The sequence below is a fragment of the Miniopterus natalensis genome, chromosome 2 (genome assembly GCF_054644295.1).
Source record: "Miniopterus natalensis isolate mMinNat1 chromosome 2, mMinNat1.hap1, whole genome shotgun sequence".
NCBI lineage: Eukaryota > Metazoa > Chordata > Mammalia > Chiroptera > Miniopteridae > Miniopterus > Miniopterus natalensis.
The window spans coordinates 152,242,103-152,269,843 of NC_142082.1; the positions used below are offsets into that span (position 1 = coordinate 152,242,103).

A 27,741-nucleotide genomic window follows, 5' to 3' on the forward strand; every position below is an offset into this window, starting at 1 on the left:
GTAATCAAAACAATATGAATAAATGTTTAAGAACTATACTTCCGACAAAGGACACCTAAAAAACACAAACTGTATTGCTTCTCAACAATTTCTCACTTCATTAATCATTTCTGGTTGGAGACACTTTGGAGCAGAGTAATATTATCTCTTTTTAGCACAATCCAACCTACTTGTTTTCTTGACTTTGTTTTAGAATGAATGTCTTCTGCATCATCTAATATTAGGTTCATATACTCATTAAAACCAATAATACAGCCCTCTATCCACATACTCACTTGCTTGTAAAGCCACACCTGAATCAGAGATCTATTCTGCAAGTATCTGAAGGTGAGGTTGATGGGCTGTACTTTTTGGTCCTGGCTACGGTGGCCATGGTGGAAGCTGACAAAGACCACACTAAGCCCCTAGCTAGCTCAGAAAGCTACTTCTGAGATCAGGCAGAAGTCTCTTTCTTTTAAAGCCATTGTTATAAATACACTTGTCAGTAGGGCTGCTTGACTGTATTAGTTTACTATTTCTGTGGAACAAATTATCTTAAAATTTATTGCTCAAAACAGCATTTATTATCTTGCATACTTTCTGAGGGTCAGGAATCCAGGAGCAGCTTAGCTGAGTGACCCTGGCTCAGTGTTTCTCTCATAAGGTTGCAGTCATTTCAGGGCCTGGCCCGACCATGGGTAAAGAATGGCTTCCAAACTCACTTGTGTTTGTTAGCAGCCTGTTCCTTAGCACTTGGGTGTCTACATAGACCACCTATGTGTCCTAATGATATGGCTGCTGGCTTCCCTCAGAGCAAGTGAAGAGGGTAGGGGTGTGGGTAGAGGAGGGGCCATGATGGAAACCGTATTTTTTTTTTTTATAACCTAATCTCAGAAATGGCACACCGTCATTTCTGCCCTATGCTGTTGGTCACATAGACCAACCCTGGTACACAGTGAGAAGGCACTCCACAAGGCTGTGAATACCAGGAGGTAGGGATCATTGAGAGCCTTCTCGGAGGCTAGCTACCACACTGATTTTGGCAATGTTAAAGCTTTTGTTTTTTATCTCCACCCAAGGATATGTTTATTGATTTGAGAGAGAGAGAGGAAGGGGGAGGGGATAGAGAGACAGAGAGAGAGAGAAACTCAAATCATTGCCTCCTGTATGCACTCCAACCAGGAACTGAACCCACAATGTTTTTGTTTTTTGCACGCAGGACGACGCTCCAACCAACTGAGCCACCTGGCTGGGGCACAATGTTAAAGCTTATAAACCTCTGATTTAGGACTTACAATCTTTAGCAATGATTTTAAATAGAGTATACTGAAATTCTAGTAGTGTGCAGGGTTTTGAAGCAGTCCTGTACTTGAATAAATAATACAGGTCTGTTTTAGAGAGGCAGTGTCACCGAGTGTGAGTGCAGGCTCTGAGACCAGATTGCTTTAGGCAAGTAACTTAAAGTCTCTTTACCTAATAATGGTAGCACTCTAACTCCTTTTGGGATTTGCTGGTCAAATGCCTAGAATATTGCCTGGCACATAGTAGGTTCTCAAGTGTTAATGGGATTATTATTTTCATTGCTAAAAGAACTTGAGAATACAGGTGAACTCAACTGCTTTGGTATCTGGAATATCAGGTAGGATGTTGGCAGATGAGTGGAGAGGTAGGTAGAGACCAGTGTGCTGTGGGGAGAGTGGGCCTTCAGAATCTGAGTTGATTTGTATTTATGCTGTTGTAACCCTTGGCAATTAGTGTTTATTTTAAACTACTTTGTTTTACAAAGTGTGGTTAGGCATTTGTAGCACTTCCTTTGCCCATTTTTGCTTCAGTATTAACACCTGGATTCATGTTTCAGACTCAGCAGTATGGGGAACACAGGTGTTCTTTAAAAAAAAATTTATACAAGTCCCACTTTGAAAGAGAAGTTATGGTGGTATTGCTCTTTAAAAAAGGAAAATGAATAAAAGAATGAAAAGGGTGGTAGTGGAAGGAACTGAAAAGTGCTTGATAAATTATGTAAGGAAGCATTTGGCTTTGGTCAGAAATTTAGTTGTTAGCCAGCTGCAAGCGAACCCATCTGGCACACTTTTTCATTATTCTTCTGAAATATTCATGGGCTCCAACAGTCCTTGCCTTGTTTCCATTAGATCCTCACATATTCTCATCTTCCAGGAGCCAATTTGGAGTTGCAGTGGATTGCCCTTGTTTTGTTTCCTTGTTTCTGTGGATGTAATCAATAAAGGATAGACAGACAAGGAAAAGTTTGTGTATACTCAAAAATTCTTTTGCAAACTAGGGCTGGGGCCAATCATTATAGGATTTGAGAACAAACAATGGCTAAAATAATCCACTACAGTTCATTATCCTTTAAAGTATCTATAATACTTTAAACATCTCTGAATTATGAATTTCTTCTGATCATTAAGCAGTACCCTTCATTTCCATTAAAGAAAATTTTATTTTTGATTTAGAGAGCATAAGATTAGTAAACTTAAAATTTTTTATTTCTAAAATTAAAAGGCATTTGCTAGTTTCTCATTAATGTCTCAGAGGTTTCTTGAAATCATTTAATATGTAGATAAAGGGATATCATTTTACATTTTAAAATTAACTTCTTGAGATCGTTGACTAGTACTAGGATTATTTACTTTTACATTTTAAAATTAACTTCTTGAGATCATTGACTAGTACTAGGATTATTATTTAGCATTCAGAACCAAGAGTTCTGAAAATTGGTCTTATAAATTTATGTCAAAGTTCATGAGACCACTTTTTTACTGGATAGTAATTTGAAATTCACCTAGTTATTCCCACTTTATTTTTAGGAAGAAACTTTGCATTATTAGGAAAGTCTTCAACGTTCAGATTTGATTTTCTTTCATTAGCTTCCTGTTTTACTTGGGAAGATAATTTTTTTTTTTTTTTAAAGGAGGCTGGCAGTTTATGTTCATACCAACTGCTGAGATTTTACCTAGTTGAGTGATAGATTAAGATTTTAAAAACAGAGTGGAGCCAGTCTTTTCATTTTTGTAGATTTATACTGTGACAGTAGTAGTGTTGAAGAATAGGGGCTGTTTGTGTCAGATTTTTATGATATGGATTTTAATGTTTAAGTCTAATCTTCCTTCGGCTTCTCTCCTTTTAGCTTTGGCTCTTTTGTCTGCTCTGGTTTTGCAAGATGAAGAAACATAATGGCTTTATTGGGGTCAGTGCTTCCCAGAAAACCTGGCTGACTTTATTGGTCAGTGGGACCCATTTGCCACCTTTTAAACAAAGGATTTGAAGGCCTTGCAGGCTGCCCATCTGTCTTAGGAAGCTTTGTGTGGCTAATGTGCAAAAAGAAGTTTTACTTAGACGCAGAAGGAAGCCTTTTCTACATAAGTATTCAGAATTTGTAAAAAAACACTTTCTAGGTAAACATTTAAAGTGGTATTTTAGCTTTGTGCTGTAGTACAAGTCACCTGACTGTCCCCATGTGTTAAGAAGAGATGAGTTGGACAGAATTAGAAGTCTTGTCACTGAAGTAATTAAATTAAGGTATTACAGAGCAGCTTTTTTAGAGTAGAAAGGAAAAAGCTGGGAATTGATCAGTTAGTTGCTTTTATCATTTTCATTTATTTTATTTTTCTTATAAAGTTGCTATCATTACCTAGATCATACACAACTACAAGCCATTTATTTATTTAAAATTAAATTTGTCCTTTAGGGAGTAATTCTGTAGTATAGAATGTATGCACTTTTTACCTCTGGGTACTTAATTTGCCATTTTTATTTATCAGGTAGACTTTTGGGCACTAAGTAGGTAGGGCTGGCCACCTGTATTAACATTATTTCTAAGCACCTCTTTCTGCCCTCTAGACTTGAAGTTACTTGAGGGAAACCATTTAGTACAGTAGTTAAGAGCATGGGTTCTGGAGTTCCTACAGTGCCACAGATTATATCTGCCACTTACTATTTTTGCCTTTTAAACTTTCTAAGCCTTGGTTTATCATCTCTGAAGGAGGGATGCATTTAACTCATGAAGTTGATCGGTTGATAAATGAGAGAATATGCAATGTTTGGGGTACATAGGAAACAATAAATACAACTAATTGTTCACCTTTCTAACCCTCAGCACGTGGTACAGTGCCATACACATAATAGATGCTCATGGTACATTGAGTGGGAAAACTTCCAGAATGGGTAGCCATTATCAACATAACTGGTAAATATATTGAAAAGAGAAAAAAAAAGCTTGTTTGTTTGGTATTTGTACCTCAGTTTGACTGCAGTCACTACCCTCTTGAGGTCTTATCAGCTTCTATCACAGGCCTGAAAGATGTGAGACACGCCATTACATGTTTGAATAAATTGCTGATTTTCATTCCTCTTTGAAATGGCAAGTTTTTCTCTTTGTCTCTTTATGTTTTCCTAAACAGATTAGAGTTTTAGGTATCCTTTTTGAAAACTGAAACTATAAATTTAGGAAGTCAGGTTTAGCTAATCAGATTTCAAAATGAGCTTTTTTTCTTCTTGTTAAAGCTGAGCATCAAATCTCAGGTAATCCTCTTTTGTTATAGACAAACTGGCACAGGTATATGGAGCAGAAATTATTATTTATTTGCATATACCTGGAACTGGGATATATTTCCTTGCTGTTTCTCTTTTGCCATGTGTGGGTAAGGAAATGCTTTTCTGTGCTTTAAATTGTTTTGTTTTGTTTTCCCCCTGAGGCTCTTAACGTTGGTGTGTAACAACTGTATATTTATTACTCAGATAAGGCCTCTGAATATAAATAATTTTTGGTAACTGATCTCTTTTCTCTACTGTTTGCACATAGAGTTCTCTTTTCAACATGACTGGGGTCTTGACAGAAGGTTTCAGCTAATCTCCTATTCCACTTTCTCATGGGAATATATTCCCTCTAGTTCTAGTACTTTCTTCCACAGTCTTTGCTATGTGAGATGGGTTCACCAAGGGTAAAAAAAAATTTTTTTTGTGGGGAAAGGGCTGTTTGCCATATTAAATAGGGGTGGTCAGAGAAAGTGATCTTGGAACAAAGGCTTACAGAAGGAAGTAAGGGAGTTAGCCAAGTAGATATTTGAGATAAGTGCTTTTCAGGCTAAGAGAACAGGCTGGATGGACAAAAGCCCTCAGTGGGGCCTCAGTTGGTTGTCTGATGACTTAACCCTAAGGAGCCTGGGGGAGTGAACTGGAAGAAGAATAACAGAAGGGGAGGGCAGAAGAGTCACAGGAGGCTCAATCATGAAAGGGCCTTGTAGCACTGAAAGGGCTTTGGTTTTAACTTCGAGGGAGCTGGGGAGCCATTTCAGGGTAATCCAGGTCAGAGATCGTGGCAACTCAGAATGGATAGTGAGATGTGATCCATTTCTGGATATATTTGGAAAATTGAAGCAATAGGGTTTTATTACCAAATATGGAATGTGAGGGAAAGGGCGGAGTCGAGCACGACTGCAAAGGTTTTGACTTGAGCAAGTTGAAAAACGTAGTTGTCAATTTCAGTGGGGAAGAATGCGGGTTGCATAGGTTGGAGGAGGGGTCTTGCAGAATTCATTTTTGGACAAGCTGAGTTTGAGATGCCTATTAGATATCGTAGTCAAGAAAGTGATTAGATGTATGCCTTTGGAGTTAGGAGAAAAGACAGAGCTGGAATTATATATTATGCATTTTTTAAGTTCTTAAGACTGGATAAGGTCACCGAGAGAGCATGTAGATGGAGAAGAGGAAAAGGGCCAAATATAGCTCATAATCCTCTTAACGTTAAGGCTGGTCAGTATAGACATTTAACACATTTTAGGGGGGACGTTTTGAGTATTTTGTAAAGAATAGAGTAGTAACGAAGGAGGGCAGCAGCACTCAGAGTATCTCTTTTTTCTTTCCCCCTTTTCTTCCCTTATATAAGTTTTAAAATTTTTCATTTGGTAGTAAGCTCAGGGTCAGAGTGAACACATAGCTCACACTTTTCCTGGTGGATTCACAGACATCTTTTGGTTTTGTTCCTTTTGCTGTTTCATTGAAGTTCTTTTTTTTATTATTAAAAATTTTTGTTTTAAATTTACTGACTTGAGAGAAACATCAGTTTTTGTTATTCCACTTATTTATGCATTCATTGTTTGATTTCTGTATGTGCCCTGACCTGAGATCAAACCCCCAACCTTGGCTTATTGGAACTATCCTCTACCAACTGAGCTATGCAGCCAGGGCTTGAAATTCTTAATTCCTTGATTAAACTTAAAGTATATATTTGCTAAACAAATTTTAATACATGCTATCAGTCTTACATTTCCATTTCCCTTTTGTTAAGTTGAACGTTGAAACAAAATATAGGCAGAAAATTGTCCTTACTGCTAACAACATATTAATATTATAAATTTTGAAAATGACTAACTGTTTGACCTACTAGAGTTTAAAATTTTTCACCTTGTCTGAGATAATTCAAAATATTTGTGTTTTAGCAACTTTATGTGCTTAAGCAGTATATCATAATGAATAATAGGAGGTAGCTTATCTAGCTAATGGAAAACCCTTGCTGGTACTTTCAATTAGATTAATGGAGCTGATTCTAAACTATAATGTGGCTTAGGAAACTGTGGCCTCCTTTCTCCTCTCTTCTTCCATGCTGTGTTCCCAATTCCTAGACTTGTCTTTGAATTTGATATGTGAAGGGAAAGTAACTTACGGAGAGTAGCTTGACTTGGCATCAGTTCATTTCTTCTACTAATGGAAAGATTTGACTAAAATAGGTTGGAGGCTTGATTTCCCCCCCTTCCTTTAGTAATAAGGATTACCAATACTGGGAAGGTAGAAAGTTTGTTTTTCATTTTTCTGTGAGTATTTTTCTGTGGTTAAGACTGTTGTTTCAAATGACGTGTTTACTATTGAATTAAGGTGCATTTGGCGATTGAATGACTGCTATTTGAAGGGACAGGTATACTTTTCTCCTCTCCATACAGATAATGCTTCAATAATTCTGAATAGATCGGCAGTCAGGAGAGTCTTAAATCACTCCTTAGGAGGGATGAAATTGTGTTAGTTGCATTTGTTAATAAAAAAATCAATATCAGACTATATTTATGAGGTTTCTAGTTTGAAGAACCACAGAGTTTTAAATACTAAAATAAACTTCCAATTGCTAATGGATGCAAAGTCATTAGGTTGATTTGTGTTTGGGTTTTACTGCTTTAATTAAGCCAGTTCTTTAGGGGCAGGGAGTTGATTTAGAGTACTGTGCAAAGTGTGTTTTTCTCCATCAGCGTGAGTATTTTTCTTGTTTTATTGATGGAGTAATGGGTTCAGAGAAGTTTTGAGGAAAGCCCCAATTTTATTTCTAAGGTCAGAGTAAACCTTGTAAATAAAAGTTGTGACACTTGAGTACAAACTATAAGACTAGGAATGTAAGTTATTTGGATCTTGCATCTAAATTTTAGAAGTTCCAGGGAAAACTTTCTTTGGACCCTAGAGGTCTAATAAGTCTCCATATATTAGAAAGCTGGGATTCAGCTTTCGTATTTTGCTGTTTTTCGGTTTCATTGCAGTAATCTTTGATGGGAACACTGAGAGTTCATGTTACTGTGCAGTGTCACCAGTGCAATTGCCTTTTGTTCCAAGTCCCCAAAAAAAGAAAAAGGAAAAAAAAGAGGCAGGGGAGCTCTGATTCGTATTGGTACATCACATGTAAGGAAATTTAGAACTGTCCTCTATGAGGAGTTACTGAAAAGAACATTAAAATGTTGTGGTCTGTGACATACTTCCACATTACTTTAAAATGGGCTCTGTGTCAATATGACTAGAGCTGTTATTGTGACAGTGAGCTCTCCTAGGTCTAGTCTATGTGGTTGGTTTTGTTTGGGGGTTGGTAGACTTAAGAGCAGCTTCCCCCTATACTGCTTTTAATGTGGCAAAGAGTCATGCTATCTCTCTGGTTTTAGTAGGTACAGATTGTTCCCACCTTTTCAGTTCTTTTTCTCATTTCTCCTTTTTCCTACTGTACAAAAAACCTGAAATATCTAAGCAGGTCGTAGGTTTTTTTCGCTATCATTGTTTTTCCCCCATAACTAAGCTTCCTTATTCATCGTAAGCCTTGAATTTGTACTTCTACTTTTGCTTTAAAAAAAGAATATAATTCTATTTTAAAACTGGTTGTAAATATATCATGATTTTATGGAAAATTCAAGCAGTACAGGAAAACATAAAAGAAGTAAAAATGAACAGCAACCTAACTGTTGGGACATAACTACTGATACATTTTATTTTATTTATTTTTTAAAATATGTTTTTATTGATTTCAGAGAGAAGAAAGGAGAGGGAGAGAGAGATAGAAACATCAATGATGAGAGAGTCATTGATCGGCTACCTCCTGCACACCCCCTACTGGGGATTGAGCCTGCAACTCGGCCGTGTGCCCTGACCGGGAATCAAACTGTGACCTCCTGGTTCATGGGGTTGACGCTCAACCACTGAGCGACGCCAGCCAGGCTACTGATATATTTTATGGACATCATCTCTCTCTATATACACATGAAGATACAACATATAATAGGTAACTTATTTAATATGTAATTAGTAACTTTAATATATGATTTAAATATTTTAATTTAATATAGCTTAATAATTATAATGTGATTTCACTATATACAGATACTATCTTAAACTTTTAAACTTCAGTATATTTTGGAGATGACTCCATTTTAGATCTATTACCTTTTTAATAGTAGAATACCATATATTTTATGATGCACCCTTATTTATTTACATATTGTCTTCCTATAGGATCTTAGGTTGTTTTGAAACTTTATTATAAACAGTATTGCACAGACCTTTCTAGTAGGAAAATCTTTGCACACATTTGAAATTTATTTCTTTAGATCACATTCCTAAGGGGGAATTACTGAGTCAAGCAGCCTGCCTATTTTATTTTATTTTATTATTTTATTTTATTTATTTTATTTTATTTTATTTTTTTATTACTTTTAATCCTCACCCAAGGATATGTTTTACTGATTTTAGAGAGAGGGAAAGGGAGGGGGAAGGGAGAGAAAGAGACAGACACGGACAGACAAACAAATATCAATGTACAGAAGAAACATTGACGGTTGCCTCCACAGGGGACAGAACTGGCAACCTTACAGTGCACCAGATAATGCTCCAACCAACCAGTCAGGGCCTGTTTTATTTTTTAATGCATATTGCCAAACTGCCCTGCATAAAGGCTGTGCTGGTTTGCTTTTCTACCAGTATTGAAGGATTATTACTGGTTTTGACATTTTTTAACCCTCCACTGTATATTTTGTTAAGAAAACACATTCCACTGAAAGATTCAGAATCTCTTTGTTCCATAAACAATAGGTTTCTTAATAGTGTTCTGCAAAGTTTCTGGAATTCCCAGGTGTCATAAAGTTCTCTTCTGAAAATTATGAGTGGCCCCTTATGGAAGCCTCTTAAGTGAATTTTAATAATCTTAGGTTTCACTTGCAGTTTTCCTTTAAAAAAATCATAATTTCTTTTTTAGAAATAAGAAAAAAATGCAGTGCCTTTTTAGTGTAACAAGAAGACTTGGTTATCAGTGCTGATGGGAGTGATGGTACATTTTAATTCATTTCTGAACTTTCTTACTGAAGCCACAATTAGAAAATGAGCTTGGCTTTCAGTACGGTGTTTATTGATCCTGTGCTAAAAGACCCAAGTTTTCAGCTGCACCCAACAATATATTCTCTGCATATGGAGTCTGTCGTACTGACCTTTGAAAAAATACTTAGCCATTAATTAATCAAATTGGTCCTCCTGAAGGTACTCTTGCTGAAAAGGTCTGTCCTTTTACCCAAAGAAAGAAGGGGTTTGTTTAATTTACAGGTCTACTACACCATATAATATAGTACTTGGAAAAATGTCAGGCTCTCATGAATTAAAAAAAGTTGTCATATGGGAAATTCACTTACTTGTTAATTGAATTAGTTTCCAGAAAGACATGAAAGTATAAGAGGGTCTTATGATGGGAATCAGGTTTGTTGAGAGGCAGTGTGTGATGTAAGGAAAAAGCCTGTTCTCAGAATCACATACTCTGGGTTTTACTGCTACTGGGAGAGCTGCTTGACCTCTCTAGGCCTCCGTTTTCTCAGCCATGCTTTGTACACTTGACTTACGGATCCTGTTAAAATGCAGAGTCTGGTTCAGTAGATCTGGGCTGGGCCTGAGATTCTGCATTTTTAACAGGCTCCTGGGTAATACCAGTGCTGCTGGCCCCGGTATCACAATCAGAATAGCAAGAAGTAGCCCTAGCCAGTTTGTCTTAGTGGTTAGAGCATTGGCCCACAGACTGAAGGGTCCTGGGTTCGATTCCAGCCAAGGGCATGTACCTCAGTTGCGGGCTTGATCCCTGACCCCAGTCCGTGCACATGCAGGAGGCAACCAATTGGTGTGGCTCTCTCACATCAGTGTTTCAGCAGCCTGTCCTGTGTGGCCCAGTAGTTGAGTGTTGACCCATGAATGCTGGAGGTCAAGGTTTGATTCCTGGTCAGGGCACATGTCCAGATTGTGGGCTCGATCCCGAGTAGGGGGCATGCAGAAGGCAACAGATAGATGATTTTCTTTCATCATTGATGTTTCTAACTTTCTCTCCCTCTCCCTTCCTCTCTCTGAAATCAATTAAAAAAAAAAAATTCCAGTACTCTGTCCCTTAAAAGTTGGAATAGTTAAAACAAGAATAACAAAATACCAATAATTGTTGAAGCAGAGTGATGGGTACATCATTATACTTTTCTCTTATTTTCTGTCCTTGGGTGTATATTTGAAAATCTATTTTTTAAGAAAAGAAATGTAAGACACAAACAAAAACAAATGTGAATCTGCCAGGGTCACAGACTGAGGCATTTACATATATGTATATTTATTCTCTCTCTCTCTCTGCTTCAGACACTGGTTTCTCAGTACTAACTTGTTTAATAGGAGGCAAGGTGGCAGTGACCTGAAAGAAACTCTTTGAAGGAAAAAAGCATAATGGCTAATGAAGCACATTTGCTGAAAAGAGAAACTCAGAGCTGCCATTCTCCATGTGCGAGACTTAGGCTGTTTGTTTCTGTTAAACATTGCAAATGTGTCTATGCCAACTAATCTTAAATGTGTTACATGTGTGATATTTTTGGAAATTCACTTGCAAACTGTAAACTCAAAATAGATTTTGGTTGCTGTTGTAGAATGTATCAATCAAATATTACCATTTGTAATAGGATGAAGATACTTAAAATAGGATATAGGAAGTGCATATACAACAAATGTTTCCCACTACTCCAGGGGTCTTTTAGATGTGGGGTTATAGTGTTTTAAATCCAGAGTGATGGTTTTACACTCTATGAAATAAAAATTTTATTCTAACTAAGTATATATTTTTCAGGGAGGAATTGAAAACAAATAGAATGGAGAAAGTATATATAGCTCAGAGAGCTTTGTTTTGGTAAGGATTTGGGGAAATGATCAGAAAATGGTTATAGAATGACATCCTGTTTAGGAAATAGCATTTTGATATGGGATAAACAAATATGCTCCAATATAAAGCTAACCTTTCTAGATTAATTATGTAGCTCATATGTATAGTTTATAATTTGAGAATAATATTTCAGAAGCACAAATTAATGCCTGGTTATTAAAGAAAACTAAAAATAAAGAAAAATAAAATATCTAGAAGCATAATCCTCAGCCACAACAAATTGTTAATATTTCACTATTTTTATTTCAATTTTTAATGTGGCTTTATATAGTTTTCCTCCTACTTTATATATTCTTTTATCCTGTGTTTGTGTTTTCACTGAACATTGTACTTTTCATTATTATACTTTTCATTATTATACGTTCTTTTATAACTATTCCTGAGCGAAATAATTCTCTGTCAGGTCTAGGTCAAGACCTTCATAGTCCCCACGTGGGTAGTCCAGAAGTATTTTTCCCTTTTTTGTTAATCCTCACCCAAGGATATTTTTTCCATTGATTTTCAGAGATAGTAAGTCAGTCCATTTCTCAAAAGCCTTGGTGTTATTCCTGATTCCTCTCTTTCTGTCACACTCCACACATTTAGTCTGTTAATAATTGTTGCTTCAACCTTTGAAATATATCCAGAATCCAACTACATCTCAATAATTCCACTTCTACTGTTACCAGTATTGGTTCTTGGGTTCCCCAAGATGGAAGGGGTTCTTGGGTTCCCCAAGATAGAAATCAAGAGGAAACCCCAGAGAAATTTCCAGACAGATTTTATTAAGTTTATACTCGAGCACAAGGGAGACAGCACAGAAGAAAGGAAAGTCCTCTGTACTGGCTCAGGGGCTGGCTCTACTTGGCTGCTTTTATAAGCTGGGGACAAAGTGGGCTTGCTTGAAAGGGCGGGCTTTTTGGAAAAGGCAAGATTGCGGAATTTTCCATTTCAGGTGGGGTAACTTCATTTTCCAGGTGCATTGCTTGGTAACTGTGTTGCACCTGAGCTGTGAGGGCACGATGGGACTGTTCATTATTGCCACTCTAGGAAGGTCCTATAAGCGGTCAAATCTTGATCAGCTGCATTTGTGGGTCAGTAGTTTAAGCAAGCAGATAAAAGGGCAATAAAATCAGCTACCTCTGTGTGTTTGAGTAGGGAGTAGAGGGGTGGTGACACCTTTGCATTCCTTCTACCCATCTGGTCTTTGTTTTTTTTTTAAAATATATCTTTTTTGATTTCAGAGAGAGGAAGGCAGAGGGGGAGAGAGAGAGAAACATCAATGATGAGAGAGTCATCATTGATCGGCTGCCTCCTGCATGCCCCCTATTGGGGATCAAGCCCACAACCCGGGCATGTGCCCTGACTGGGAATTGAACAGTGATCTCCTGGATCCTAGGTTGATGGTCAACTGCTGAGCCATGCCCCGCCAGGTGCATCTGATCTTAACTTGGCTTCCTGGGCTTTTGAAAAATATCAAATCTACAGAAAAGTTGAAAGAGTAGTATAATAAACAACCATAAACCCTTCCTGCTAGATTCATTTGTTAATAACATTTCAGTACATTAGAGAGTATACTTGAAAAAGGAAAACAGTAAAAAAACACACTTTGTTTTGAAATAACTTTAGATTTGCAGAAAAGTTCCGAAGACAGTATGGAGTTCTTATATACCCTTTACCTAGCTCTCCAGATGTTAACATGCCATGTAGCCATGGTACATTTATCAAAACTAAGAAATTAACATTGGAATAATACTGCTAACTAAACTGTACACTAATTTTCCCACTACTGTCCTTTTCCTGTTTCACTGGCCTCTCCAGGATATCACACTGCATTTGATTATGTCTCTTTAGTGTCCTCTAATCTGTGGAGACTGACTCCTAAAATATTATAAATCTTTCCTAGGAGTACTAACTTGTGTAAAACACTTGCAACTTGTGCATTGTTTGAGCAAGAGACTGTTTCTAAGGGAAAGAAACATAGTAAAACTCTGTAGCACTAGAATTATGTAGCCACAGGGCATGTGTTACTGGACTAAAGGAGTCCGTTTGACTGCATGCAGCAAAGCCCAATAAGACATGAACAGGAGCTTGCAGCAGAGAAAGTAACGGTTTACTTTCAGGAAGTAATCCATGCCTGGAGTCACAGGTGAGCTCAAAGACCTGGCTCCATGATGGCTTCCAAGGGATGGGTCATATAGGGGAAAAATCACTAATTATGGTGACTAAGGGAGTTAGGGCCATGGTCTCTACCGAGTGGTCAGTGCTAGGGTAGAGGGTAGCTGATCAGTGCACCTGGTCCTGATGTCAGCCATGGCGTCACTTTGTCTGGTTTCTCCGCTTCTTGGGGCCTGGAGCTGAAACACAACTGAGGCATAGATGTTATATCTAGTTTGACCAAAATTCTCTCTCTGTGGTCGATAGACCAGAGGCTTTGTTTTCTAAGATTATTTGATGACAACCAGAACTTCATTGTCCTTAGGGCTTAATGATGAAGGGAGTGGTTGTACAAGGGAAGAGGAGGCGGGTGAGTCCAGGTGCTGGATGAGGCCAGTTTGAATCAAAAGGAAAGAAAGGAGGAAAGGTCATATCCAAGAAATGAAGTTTCCGTGGGGCTACACACAGTTGAACTTTAGACAAGAAGATTATAGGATCTGACATATTTTCTGGGTTAGATGCAGAGTATGTCTAGTCCATTCTCTTCTGCCATCAGAACTTCCCACCCCATCCATATTATCATTTAAAGAGGTGAATTCTAGAATAACGCTTAACCATTTGCATCTTTTTCATAGGTAAATTTTACAAAATAAATTTTATTTCATTCATATTATCTGCCTACATCAGTCTTTGAGGGTAATTGATTCTGTGGTCCAGTAAAAATATATATTGAGTACCTATTGTGTGTAAGGCACTGTGCTAGGTAATGGGAACATGGATGCAAAGAAGAATAAGAAGCTTTTTCCCATTCAGTAGCATGGGTTCAAATATAGATAATATGTAACAGTCTAGTAACAACTGGTCTGACCGCATAGAGGACATGATTCATTTTGACTGGGGGAGGTGAGAAACGGGGGAGGATCACATTTGAATCTGCCCTTAAAGTACGTGCAGAACTTTTAAAAACAGCTTGAGATATAGTTTACATACCCTACACATAGCAAACATACCATTTAAAGTGAACGATTTCTGTGGCTTTTAGTATATTCAGAGTTGTGAAACCACCACAACTATCAACTTTAGAACATTTTCATCATCCCCAAAACGAAACCCTGTAACTGTGTTGACTCCCTATTCTCTCCTTCCTTCAGTCCCTGGCAACTACAAGGACTAACTTTTCTATCTCTGTAGATTTGCCTACTCTTGACATTTCATATAAATGGGATCATGCAGTATGTGCCCGACTTCTTTCACTTAGCATAATATTTTTAAAGTTCATGCATGTTGTAGTACATGCCATTCTTCATTCCTTTTTATTGCCAGATATGATCCCACTGTATGAAAATACTACATTTTGGTTTTTCCATTCATTAGTTGAAGGACATATGGCTGTTTCCAGTTTTTGGCTATTAGGAATAATGCTGCTGTGAATATTCATGCACAGGTTTTTGTGTGGGTATATATATTTTCAGTACTCTTGGGTATTGAAATTGGGAGTGGAGTTGCATTGAGGAATTGTGAAACTGTTTTCCAGGGCAGCTATACCATTTGACAGTGTATGAAGGTTCCATACATTAGTTACTGGTGTTTGTTTTTTTCTTCTTTTTTCATTTTAAGTTAATCCTTGTGAGTGTGAAGTGGCATCTCATTGTGTGTGTGGGTTTTTTGTTGTTTTTAATTTTTAAATTTATTTCTTGATTTTGAGAGAGAGAGACATGAATTTTTGTTGTTCTGCTTATTTATGCATTCATTGGCTGATTCTTGTATGTGCTGATGGGGGATTGAACCCACAACCTTGGCGTATTTGGACCATGCTCTATACCCAATTGAGCTCCCTGGCCAGGGCTTCATTGTGGTTTTGTTTTGCATTTCCCTGATGACTAATGATTTTGAGCATCTTTTCATATGCTTATTAGCTATTTGTATATATTCTTCTGAGGCATAGAATTTTAATATATGAAGAAAGGAAAAGGGAAGGGAGTACTTCAGCCTAAGAGAACTGGGGGTGGGCCTGAGAAATGGTGAGACAATCAGTAAAATTAGAGAGTGGGGTCCCCAGAGGAAGGGAATGAGAAAGGACGCTGGAAAACTGTGTAGGCCTCTAAGTTTATTTTTTGATGGGTCAACTCACACTGTCCTTTGCTTATCTTAAGCTTACATTGCTCAAATTTCAAAGATATTCCATCTTTTGTAAATGTCAGAGAGTGTTGTGGCTAGCTCATTGGATAGATTCATCCAAAGTTAAATAAGAATTACTGAGGGCTTACTTCATTCCAGGCATTCTAGGCCCCATTAAGTGAGAGGAGTGGACCAGTGAGCAGAAACAGACAAGCTCCTTGTTTTTCGTGCAGCTTATTTATTGGTAGGAATGATTTTGTACCAATAAGAAAGTCTTGTTAAAAGCTGTTTTTATCCCAGCATTTCAGGATTCAGTAAACAGAAACAGGTCTACTTCATTCATGCTGTTGCTAATTTTTTTGGCTTGGGTCACACCCCCTTTTGGCCTTCACCTTTTCCGACTTAAATTTTAATCCTCGCCGTAGCTGGTTTGGCTCAGTGGTTAGAGTGTTGGCCCATGGGCTGAAGGGTTCCAGGTTCGATTCCGGCCAAGGGCACGCACCTCGGTTGCAGGTTCAGCCCCAAGCCCCTGTCGGGGTGCATGTGGGAGGCAACCAGTCGATATATTTCTCTCACATTGATGTTTCTCTCTCTCCTTCTCCCTCCCACTCTCTCTGAGAAGCAACGGAAAAAATATCCTCAGGTGAGGATTAAAAAAATATAATAAATTTTAATCCTTAATTGCCCCTTAACACAGCAGCAGCCTGAAATCCCTCTTGGCATCTGTGGTTCTCTTTTTGGGACTGTTGTAGGTGAAGTCCTTTTTTTCCAATGTAGTTGGTACCAATTAATCTGATAAAAGTCTGGTAAACTATAAAGAAAAGTTGCATGCATATTTTAAACATTTTCTCTTAAAACATAGTACATTTCTGTGTTTCATAAATCTTTTGTTTTAGGAACAAGGCTTTTCCTTTGAATAAGGATCTGCTGACTATAATATTTAATGGTGTTTCTTATGTAAACCCCGCTTGTAATGCAATCATCTATGATTTTTAGTTTCCATTTCTTTAGTGGAGTGAGAATTTAAAGCAAATTTCAAAGAAATCTGAGTGTAAAATCCTTTTAGAATTTTATGATTTTCTACCCTAATTTTTACTCTTTCTGTATCTAATTGGACGGCTGTTTTGTTTTTTATTTTTTATTTTTTAGCAACTTGCCTAAACACATATTTAGCTTCATTTTCATAGAAATTACAACTCTTCACAATCATATTTCATAGGTTTATTTAATAATTAGATTATGAATTCAGTGTCACATACAACTGCATAAACAGGTTGGGAATGGTCTATAGCAAGCAAATTCAGGTAGCAGAAGCAGAAGTGCTACTGACCGTGACCATTTCTGGCCAATGGTGGACACCAGCCATTGCGCTTTTTTGTTTTTTAATTGATTTCAGAGAGAGGAAGGGAAAGGGAGAGAGAGAGAAACGTCAATAATGAGAGAGTCATTGATCGGCTGCTTTCTGCACACACCCCTACTGGGGATCGAGCCTGCAACAAGGGCATGTGCCCTGACCAGGAATTGGACCATGACCTCCTGATTCATAGGCTGACGCTCAACCACGGAGCCATGCCAGCCGGGCCATTGTGTTTTACTGGAGAGACAGGAAACATTAGTTCAGCCCAGGTTATTAGTTAAAGAGATGCTTAGGAAAGCTTCTACTATATATTCCAAATTTAAGTAGTCTGTGTTCTCCATGCACTGTGTAGATACCTCTTTTATGACAGTTACCTCACTGCTATGTAATTGTCTACTTGTTGGTCTCCCTTTTGGAGTTTCATGGTCTTTGAGGTCAGGGGTATATTCTGTTGTTGTTATATACATAGTTCCTAGTATGTACTTGGCCTATAATTATATATTCCCTATAAAAAAGGAATTGACTGCAAGCTCAGTATAACTCAGTAATATCACCAGGTTGTCCAAAAAAATGTTTAGTGTGACTCCTAGGTTGCATTAGTTACATGCAGTGTTCAGAATGATTCTGCTCTGTTCATAGTGTGCTGAACTGGGGTGATAGGTTTTAAGATATACATTGATTAACTAGACCACATCCCCTAAGTGTTAGTTCTGTGAGTCAGAGACCACATGTGTTTTATTTGCTGCTGTGTCTCTAGTACCTATGATACAGAATACTAATACCTGGCAGGCAGTAGGTGCTCACTGCATTTTTAAAAATTACTGAATCCAGGGAATATAGAACAGGATGGTGAAGGTTCTTTATTGTTTCTTGAGAAATGGTAAAATGAACAGAGTATGATACTTCCTTAGAAGAGGAAATCAGTGAATTGAATATATCAGCCAGTTCTGAAAATTTGAGGTCTGGTCAAGTAGATGAGAATGTGGACCTCATAGCTATAGAGAGTCAAACTGGGAGTTGAGAATATGTTATAGGAAAGCAGATTGCATCTTTACAATTTTTTTAAATTATTAAGATCATTAAAAAAATAGAGTGTGTTATTTCATGAGTCACTGGAACAGAAGTTTAATGACTTATTTTAGGGATGTAAAAATACAAATTTTTGTCTGAGATGTGAGATCAGTCTGTCTAGACAAACTCTAAAATTCATTCTAATCTAGGTCCTATGAATAGTAACCTTTTATTTCAGTCTTCCATAGCATTAATATTCTTTATCAGTTGTCATATAAGTTCTATAGGTACTATGGCCTTAAAGAGAAATAAAATTTCTTACCTCATTTAATTTTTAAGTTTGGTAGAAAGCAAATATTGTATTGTATTGCAGTAAAAAAAAAATTTTTAATGGTATTCTCATAGTCCAGAATTTTTGATGAGTTGGTGTTTGATAACTTGATAGATTTGAAAAGTTCTAATTGCCTGCTTCATTCATTAGTGGGTACAGATGGTTGTGTGAATTAATCTGGCATCAGATTGCTGATAGTACATAATGTTTGTTGAATTTGCTGAGTGCATTAGTCATTACACTTCTGCATATGATATGTAATGAATATGCATATTATAATAAGTTCTGTGAAATGTAACTATGAGATAGTACTATACAGGCATGGATCTTTGGGTCTTTGCTGCCTCATATCTCTTATAGCTCGTAGCAGAATATCTTATTCATATAACCTTTACAATAAATATTTGTTAAAAGGCTGGAAAATCTCTTGAGTCCTTAAAAAACCAAGCACCCTTTTGAGGAATTATTTTTTGTTTTACAAAAAGTTCATAAACGAAAAATGTTTTGGTTCAGATACCAAGGTTATTAAACTACCTTGTTAATTTATTCTTGCTATGTCAACAGGGCTTAATTAATGATGCTCTATTTATTTATCCCAAGCTTATGATACATAGCTATAAAAATAATTTTCCTCTTTGCCAAATTTCAAAAAAACTTAGTTGCTCATGTACTTCCTCTGCTTTCTTCAGGTGGACTTCCTCCAGTTTTGCCATGGTAATGTCTGTGAAGCATTTCTTTTTGAACAGTGCCCATTCCCTTGATGTCTACAATATCACCTTTCTTATCTATTCACACATATGTGCCCAAAGGAACAATTCTGTATTTTCTAAAAGGCCTAGAGAACATATAGCAGGTACCTCCCTGTTTCCCTCTGTGTTGGTCATTTTGACAAATTTCTGGGAGATGGTGGTTCCAGCTGAAAGAACCATAGATTTGTTCTTGAACTTCATATAGAACCTTTTGTTTGGCTTCTTTCACTCAGTAAAGTATGACTAAGGTTCATTCATGTTGTTTTGTGCATCAACACAACAAAAGTTGGTTGTTTTTTTATTACTCAGTTGTGTTCCATTGAATGAATGTACCACAATTTGTGTATCCTTTTGCTTTTTGGTGGGCATTTGAGTTTACAGTTTTTTGCTATTATGAATAAAGCTGACGTTCTTGTACAAAGCATCTTGTGAATATATGCTTTCTAAGGAGAATTGTAGATGTTAGGAGTTAGATATATGTTTAATTTTATAAGAAACTGCCTGACAGTTTCCTTATTTGGTTTTACCATTTCACACTCCCAACAACAATGTATAAGAATTTCAGTAGGCCCATGTCCTCACCAACACTTGTTATTGGTATTGTAAGTCTTTTTAATTTTGATCAGCCTAGTGGATGTGAGGTGGTGTCTCATGTAGTTTTAATTTGTATCTGATCTGATGACTAATGATGTTAAGTACCGTTTCATTTGCTTATTGGCTATTTGTATATGTCATATTTATTCTCTTGTTCAGATCTTTTCTCCATTAAAAAATGGGTTGTTTGTGTTTTTTTGTTATTGATTTATAGGAATTCTTCATTATGGTGACAAATCCTTTGTCAGATACAAGGATTTTTGGTTTTGAAAATTAAAAAAGTACTGTTTCAGTTGAGAGGTTTCAAGATTCGTTGGGGATAAAAGTGATTGGTCATTTTATTATTGGCAGAAATTTAATTCCAGTTCTAAATCTAGGATTCTAGAAGAAAATCAGTTAAGGGCCACGTGGGATTTATCAGTTACTTCTTGCTGTGTAAAAAACTACTCCACAGCAGCTTAATTCCCCAGTGGTTTATTATTTCTTACAGCTCCCTGGGTCAGCTAGGCAGTCACTCCGCTTCATGTGGTGTTCACTAGGGTCACAAATGTGGCTAGATGTCCAGGATGGTTTCTCCCCCTTGACTTGGGAGGCCTTGCTGACTAGGAGCCAGGCAGGCTTCTCCCTGCTTCTCCATGTTGTCTCATTATTAATAGTTTAGCCAAAGCTTCTTTAAATGGTAGCTGGGTTCTAAGAAAAAACAGGAGCTGCCCGGACTCTTAAGGACCAGGTCCAGAATTGGCACAGCGACACTGCTGTCACACGCAACTGGATAAAGCACATCTCTGGACCAGCTCAGAGACAAGGGGAGGGAAATAAGCCCTCCTGTTGGCGGAGGAAGCAGTGTGCACATACGGGAAAGGCAAGAATTTTTGGTGGCTATTTTTGGTAACATTTTACCACAGGGGAGTAGATGCTTAGAATTTCCCAATAAAAGGTAACTTCATTAAAAACACATAATTTAAAAGTTAGTCCTGTGTTTATTGCTAAGCATCTTTCCAGCTCTTTTTTATTCCATGCACTCGTTTATTCCTTACCACATACATTCTGCCACCAGTGTTTCTGACACGATACAAAATTGGAGATTAAAAAAAGGCTGAGCAGTTTTCACTTAAAAGACAACATGGAGGCTTACTGAGCTATTACAGATGTTAATTAGGATTCATTTCCTTTAATATGCTGGAAAGAATGTTATGATGCCACTTTACTGATGAACAAAATGAGCTTAATCACATCCTAGGAGCTAAGTATTCTGACGTTATAATCTCTTCTCTCGGAGCCCATCACAGCAGCCTTAGGATTCAGGATCTATTCCTGGGCAAACTTGTAGGACCAGGTGAGTCATGTGCACACAGCGAAGGAAAATATAATGGCCTTGGTGACCCTGCAGTATTTTTCTCATCATACACTTTATTTTTAAAAATTGAGGCAAAAATTCACATAAACATAAAGTTAACCATAGACCATTTTACAGTGTAAATTTAGTGGCATTTAGTACATTCATAATTTATACAACTTCTCATATACTTTTTTTTAAATCCTCACCCGAGGATATGTTTTTATTGATTTTAGAGAGAGAAAGGAAGAGAGAGAGAGAACATCAGTCAGTTGCCTCCCATACGCACCCCGACGGTGGATTGAACCAGCAACCTAGGTATGTGCCCTGACTGGGAATCGAACCCGCTACCTTTTGATGTACGGGATGCTGCTCCAACCAACTGAGCCACCTTGCCAGACCTCCTCATATGCTTTTTAAAGGAAGAGTTTATTTTCATGGGAATGAAGAACAATACAGTTATTGCAAAACAGACTGATAAGATGTCCAAACATTAAATAACTCAGAAACAATGTGTCTTTGTTGGAATGGTACGCTGGGGCCGCTGCATTCCCACCTAAGTGCCTGTGTCTGGTCAGCAGCAGGATGGTCTAACAACCTCCTTCTTGCCTCTTGCCAGCCCCCTAAGTCCTTCAAAATTGCAAGAATAGTTCACTTGTATCTTAACCTTTCCTCTTGTAGGGATGGTAAGCATCCTCAGGGAATCTACCCAATTGGTCCCTTGTACCCCAAGGCTTGGGACTTTCACAGATTCCTTGCAGACCTGAGAACAGCCATTTCCCTGGCAGTAGAGACTGTGGCCATCCGTTAGCCTCTGCTGTTGCTTTTCCACACCTGCAGAATGACTGATACACATGTTGTTCTAAGGGCTGAGCTCACCCTCAGTAAACTGGACGTTGCAGGCTGCATGCAATCCCTGCTCCCTCCTCCTCAAAATAGAGAAGCATTCAGATATTTTTGTCATGGGTGCTTTACTGGGATCACCTAAGAACTGAACAGATATAGTAGTTATTAGAGACTTAAAGATGTTTTAAAAATTTTTGCTCCACTCTCCCTCAAACACCTACAACAGTCTCAAGAAATAACTACCACCTCCCTTAACCTAAAAAGGGGTGGGGGGATGGGAGAGGGAGGAAACATCTGTGAGGAAAAAGAAACACTGACCAGAAGAATTGATCATTCCAGCATTTATCTTAATGGGATAGAACAGAAGCAAGAAGATAAAAGAGGAAAATACCTTAGATATAGTACCCCAATGATTATTCTGGGGGGAGGAGTTGGAAAGGAGTTCCTGCTGATTATGGAATACACTAACACTAAGAATAATGTTAGCAACCTTAGTAATTAAAATTTCATACCAGTCATAACTTCTTTGAATTTCCCTTACCTATGAAATGGAGATCTGCCCAATTCCCAGAGGAAGGTGCATTTAGGACTGCAGAGTACAGCAAATTTTAGTTCCCAATATGGCCATGCTTTTGTAAGAAATTTCCAAAGGTAATTGGATTCTGATTTTAGCCTGACCTGATCATGTTAGAACCAAACCCTCAGAAAATTGGACTCTGCTGCACAATGTGATAGATGCTGTAAAAGGGAGTTTAGAGGAGTGCATCTAACTTTCCCTGGCAGGAAATGTGGGAAGTTTCACAGAGAATGTAACACCGAAGATATAGGAGCAGATGTTTGTTAAATTGGCAAGGATTGAGGGGAGAATGTCTTAAACTGTGGGAAAACACTTGTAAACGCAGAAAGGGGTAAGAATATGACAGTAATTTACTACAGCCAACATGGGAGAGAAGAGAAAAAGTAGGAAGTAGAACTGGAGAGGTAGTCAAGGGCCAAATATAAGTTTTATATTATTAACTAATGAATTTGAATGCCGTAAGGATAGGAACCGTTGAAGGATCTCATGCAGGGAATTGTAATGATCAAACTAGCTTATTAGCATATTAAGAAGGTGACTTTGGCTGCAGTATAGAGGCTGGATTGACGGAGACTGGTTAGGAGTCACTGGAATAATTTGGGCAAGAGATGATGAGTATCTAAACTAAGGCAATTCCTTATGATGAATTGAAAAAGAAACTTCAGTAATCTGAAGCTGTATTGCTCAGTATTGGAGCCACTTAGCCCCCCAGTACTTGGCACTTGAAACTTGACTGTTCCAAAATGAGTTGTGCTGTAGGTGTAAAATACCAGATTTAGAGACTTAGTATCTCAGTACAATTTTTGTATATTGATACAAGTTGAAGCAATATTTTGGATACATTGGGTTAAATACAATATATCATTACAATTAAATTTCCAGTTTCTTTTTACTATTTTTAAAATGTGGCTACTAGAAAATTTTAAATTACACACATAGCTCACATTATATTTTTCATTGCAGACTAAATTCATTTCACTGCAATTACCTGCCTTACTTTTGTGCTACCTGTTTGACTAAAAAGTGTTTCATTTTCATTTGTAATAGATGTCTGCAATAATGCAAAATTGAAACTGCAGTAATGCCAAATTGTTTTCATATCTTTGGGAAACCAGGTTGAAAAGTTTGATAGGACCTTATAGCTAATTTTATTAATAAGAGCCTCAAAACAGAATATTTGCAAGAAACTGGCTTTTGCAGATGAGGTCACAGTGTGTTTTGAAATCCGTAAGTTGATAATGTTTATTCACTCTTCTGCAAATAAATTATTTTTGCAGTGAAACTTTCCAAGCTCCTGCATGGATAAGATTGAACTAGAGAAAAAGTTTGTTTGAAAAACATTTTTTGAGACTTTGAGGTGTTGTCTGAATGCTCCAAAAATTTTTTTTGCCATGTTCCAGTTGACCAAGGTCAAGAAATGCCAGTACAGGTAACAAACACTCCTAGAGAATAGAGACGGCTGCTGTATCAAATAATCTGTCTAATGGGTACAGGGTTTCCTTTGGGGGTGATGAAATGTTTTAAAATTGGGTAGTGATGATGGTTGTACTACTCTGTAAATATACTAAAAACCACCAAATTGTGTACTTTAAAGGGTGAATGTCAAGGTATGTAAAATATACCTTAATAAAGCTATTATTAAAAACTCACCCTCTACATGCACATTTGTTACAGTTACTGACTTGCTAATCATTTAATGAGAGTTATATGAGCACACTCACAAAAAGCAACCATATATTCAAGAATTTTTGAAATCAGGCCGGGCTGGAGTGGCTCAGCGGTTGAACATCAGCCCCAGATCCAGGAGATTGTGGTTCAATTCCCAGTCAGGGCATATGCCTGGGCTTCGGGCTCGATCCCCAGCAGGGGGTGTGTAGGAAGCAGTTGATCAGTGACTCTCTGTCATCATTGATGTTTCTGTCTGTCTGTCTCTCTCTCTCTCTCTCTCTCTCTCCCCCCTCCCTTCCTCTCTCTGAAATCAATAAAGACACATTTTTTTAAAAAAAGAATTATTGTGGTCAGACCACATGGACAGTCCTTTTTTGGCTTCTGTACGAGCCCTACAGATCTGACAGTATTTAGGGAAGCCTAGGGGCCTTCTTTGGCAGGTACTTTTAAAGTTATTAAACAGTGTTTGTCTAGCTAACAGGATTGAAAGATTGAGTATAACTTCATTCTCATTCAAGTTCTATGCAAAGTGAATGTGAGACACTGAAAGATGTAGACTGAATCCAGCAGGTGACTAAAAAAGAAAAACCAAAAACCTCTCAATATTTGATCATTTGATGTTGAGGAATTTATTCTTTAACAAAGTTTTTAGACAAAGTTAGAGTTGTTTGTATCGACTCTGGATCTTGTTTGGCATGTCTTCTGTTTCTTGTACCTCAGGTTCGTCCTGTAGAAAATCATATAACTCCATAGATCCCAAAGGAAAGCCACAGTGTTTTCAGCTACAGTGAGTGGCAAAGGATGCACTTCTTTCTTTCCCATTTTGCTACCATCTAAGTAACGTTCTCTGGCTAGCCACCAAGCACCCATCATCTCAGAAACAAATTTGGTGCATATCTTTTCTCCCAGTCCTCTTTCCAAGTCATTTTCAGAGAAGTGCCAAGGCACAGAAAAGAAGCTGGGCCCCAGCTTGTCATGAGCAAAATGCTGAGGTTTGTACACAGCTGCTGCGCTCGGCCTAATCCCTCTCCTGAACAGCCTTGTTCCCCGGCCTTGCTCTGTGCCTGCTCTCAGCAACCTTTCTGACACAGGTTTAATGCTGATTAATCCCAAAACAATTCTAGGGCAGGACTCCCTGCCAGGATAAAGAGTGAACAAAATTGGTTTGCACACAGGCCAGCTGCAGTGGCTGCAGCTAGAGCCTGTCAGATGCGGACCATTTTCTTGTTTACCAAGACGAGGTTAAATTAGCACAGCATGAAGCAAAATGGATTAAAAAAATAGAAAACGAGCTATGCCAGTTGAGTGCGATGCAGTGAGAGTGGAATTCAGGCGATTTTAAGTTTGTTTGAGAAGGGAAGGTAGTATATTGTACTAAAAGCCTGATTAAAACTTGAAAGATTTGCTTGCTGTGAATGGAGGAGGGTGGCTGGACTGCATAATCTTTTAAAGATTATTTAAGTCTAGCATGTTATGAATTATTCATTTATGCAGTGTCATTTTCTGAAACATTTGCATTGGGTTTTATGCGTTTATAGAGTGATTTCTGGTAGAGGTACCTCGAGTCTAGGAGAGGAGGTAAGATGAACTATGTAATGAGAGAACCTGAACCTAGGAGGTCTGACTCTCCAAGCTTCAGTTACCAGGCTCCTTTTCCCTGCCTCTCTTCTCAGTACTGCTCCCACCACAGAGCCTGCCCTCACACCCTCTCCTGTGAACCCTGGCTTTTCACCCCAACAGCACAAACAAGGCTGGATTGAGGGAAGGAGCTCCACCCCCACTCCCCACTCCACCAGCCTGCAGGGGCAAAGTAAATAGCTGAGGGTAAGGAGAGGTAGGAAAGGAAAAGGGGAAAGAAAAGCAAATACAGAGAGGACAGCATGAGATGGAAAGGCACAGTGAAGGATGAGTTCCACAAGAGGCAAAGGAAAGAACTGAAATAATATACAGACCAGTAGCCAGCTCTTGAGTAGGCAAATGGTGGTGGTAATCACTTATTTTATCGGGCTCCCGAAGAACACAAATGGTGTATTTTTCTCCAACCAAAGAACTGAAAAGTGGCTAAGATCACCTGCAATGAAAGATCAAATTAACAAAGAAGTGCACAAAATAAAAAAGGCCAAAGTTGCTTCATGGCTTGAGCCCAACACCTTTTAGGCGTGAGATACACTAACAGAAATTATGTTGTACATCATTACAGGAAATGAATAGAAATAGGTGATACATTTTAGTCACTGCCATCAAAAGATGCAAGGTCAGGAATACTGCACAAGAAATAAGGCTAACCTTGCACCTAGTTTTCACACATGCTTCTACATGAAAAATAAGCATAATCCTTATTTTTCTGAGTGTGGCTTTAATGCATATATTTAAATTATATAAAAATATACTGCGTAAGCCTCTCTTTTGTGATATAATTGTCTCTCTGCCAGCTTGAATTATTGCCTTCCCAAGAATATGCTTGGTTAAGCTCCTAGCAAGAACTGAATGTATTTGTTGGTTGACAATACAGAATTTTGAAAGTCTCTTCACCACCAGTAATATTGTGTTCTGGTGAATAAATAAGTTTAATCTTGGGGCAAAAAGTGTTTCTGTGTAACAGTTTCCTAAATCATAGTTTACCGATTATTTTTATATAATTGAACAAAGTCTGAAATTGTTGGATTTTTGTTCATTTATACAAAATGGAAAGGCCTTTAAAACTCATCCTAGAAGCACCTCAAACCCATTAACTAGGATGGCTACTATGGAAAGAATAGAAAACAGCAGATGTTGGTGGAGATGTGGAAAAACTGGAACCCTTGCTCAGTGTTGGTGGGAATATAAAATGGTACAGTTGCGGTGGAAAAAAACAGCATGGTGGTTCCTCAAAAAATTAAAAATAGAATTACCATGTGACCCAGCAGTTCCACTTCTGGGTACATACCCAGAAGAACTGAAAGCGGAGTCTTGAAGAGAGATTTGTATAGTAGTGTTCACAGCAGCCTCATTCACGGTGTTCATAACGTGGGAGCAGCCCAGGTGTTCACCGGTACAGGAATGGATAAGCACAATGTGGTTTAGACATGCAATGGAATATTTATTCAGCTTGAAAAAGGAAGAAAAATTTTCAGTATGCTACAACATGGATACACTTTGAGAACATTATGCTAAGTGAAATAAGCCAGTCACAAAAGGATACGGTATGATTCTCCTTCTATGAGGTACTCAGAATCAGAAAGGCAGTAAAATGGTGGTTGCCAGAGGGTGGGTGGTGGGGGGAAAAGGGAGCTAGTGTTTGGTGGGTATATGGGTTTCAGTTTTACAAGGTGAAAAGAGTTATGGAGATGGGTGGTGGTGATGGTTGCATATTATGAATGTATTTAATACCACTGAATTGTACACTTAAAGTGGTTAAGATGGTAAATTTTATGTTATGTGTATTTTACCACAACAAAAAAATTGAAAAAACGTATCCTAAAAGAATTTGACTTCCTATATTCTCTCACAGAAGTACAATTTAACAAACATTTGTGGCAGTAAAATGTATCCACCATGTCAGTATATCTGCAAAATTA

General features: G+C 37.9%; 1 protein-coding gene and 1 pseudogene across 4 annotated transcripts in view; one reads left to right on the top strand and one right to left on the bottom strand.

Moving 5' to 3' along the window:
• The window catches only part of DENND5B (DENN domain containing 5B), a 153,878-nt gene that overhangs the window by 21,153 nt on the left and 104,984 nt on the right, over positions 1-27,741 (top strand). The gene's annotated exons all lie outside the window — the stretch shown is intronic.
• Positions 105-27,187, bottom strand: LOC148093884 (small nuclear ribonucleoprotein E pseudogene; annotated as a pseudogene).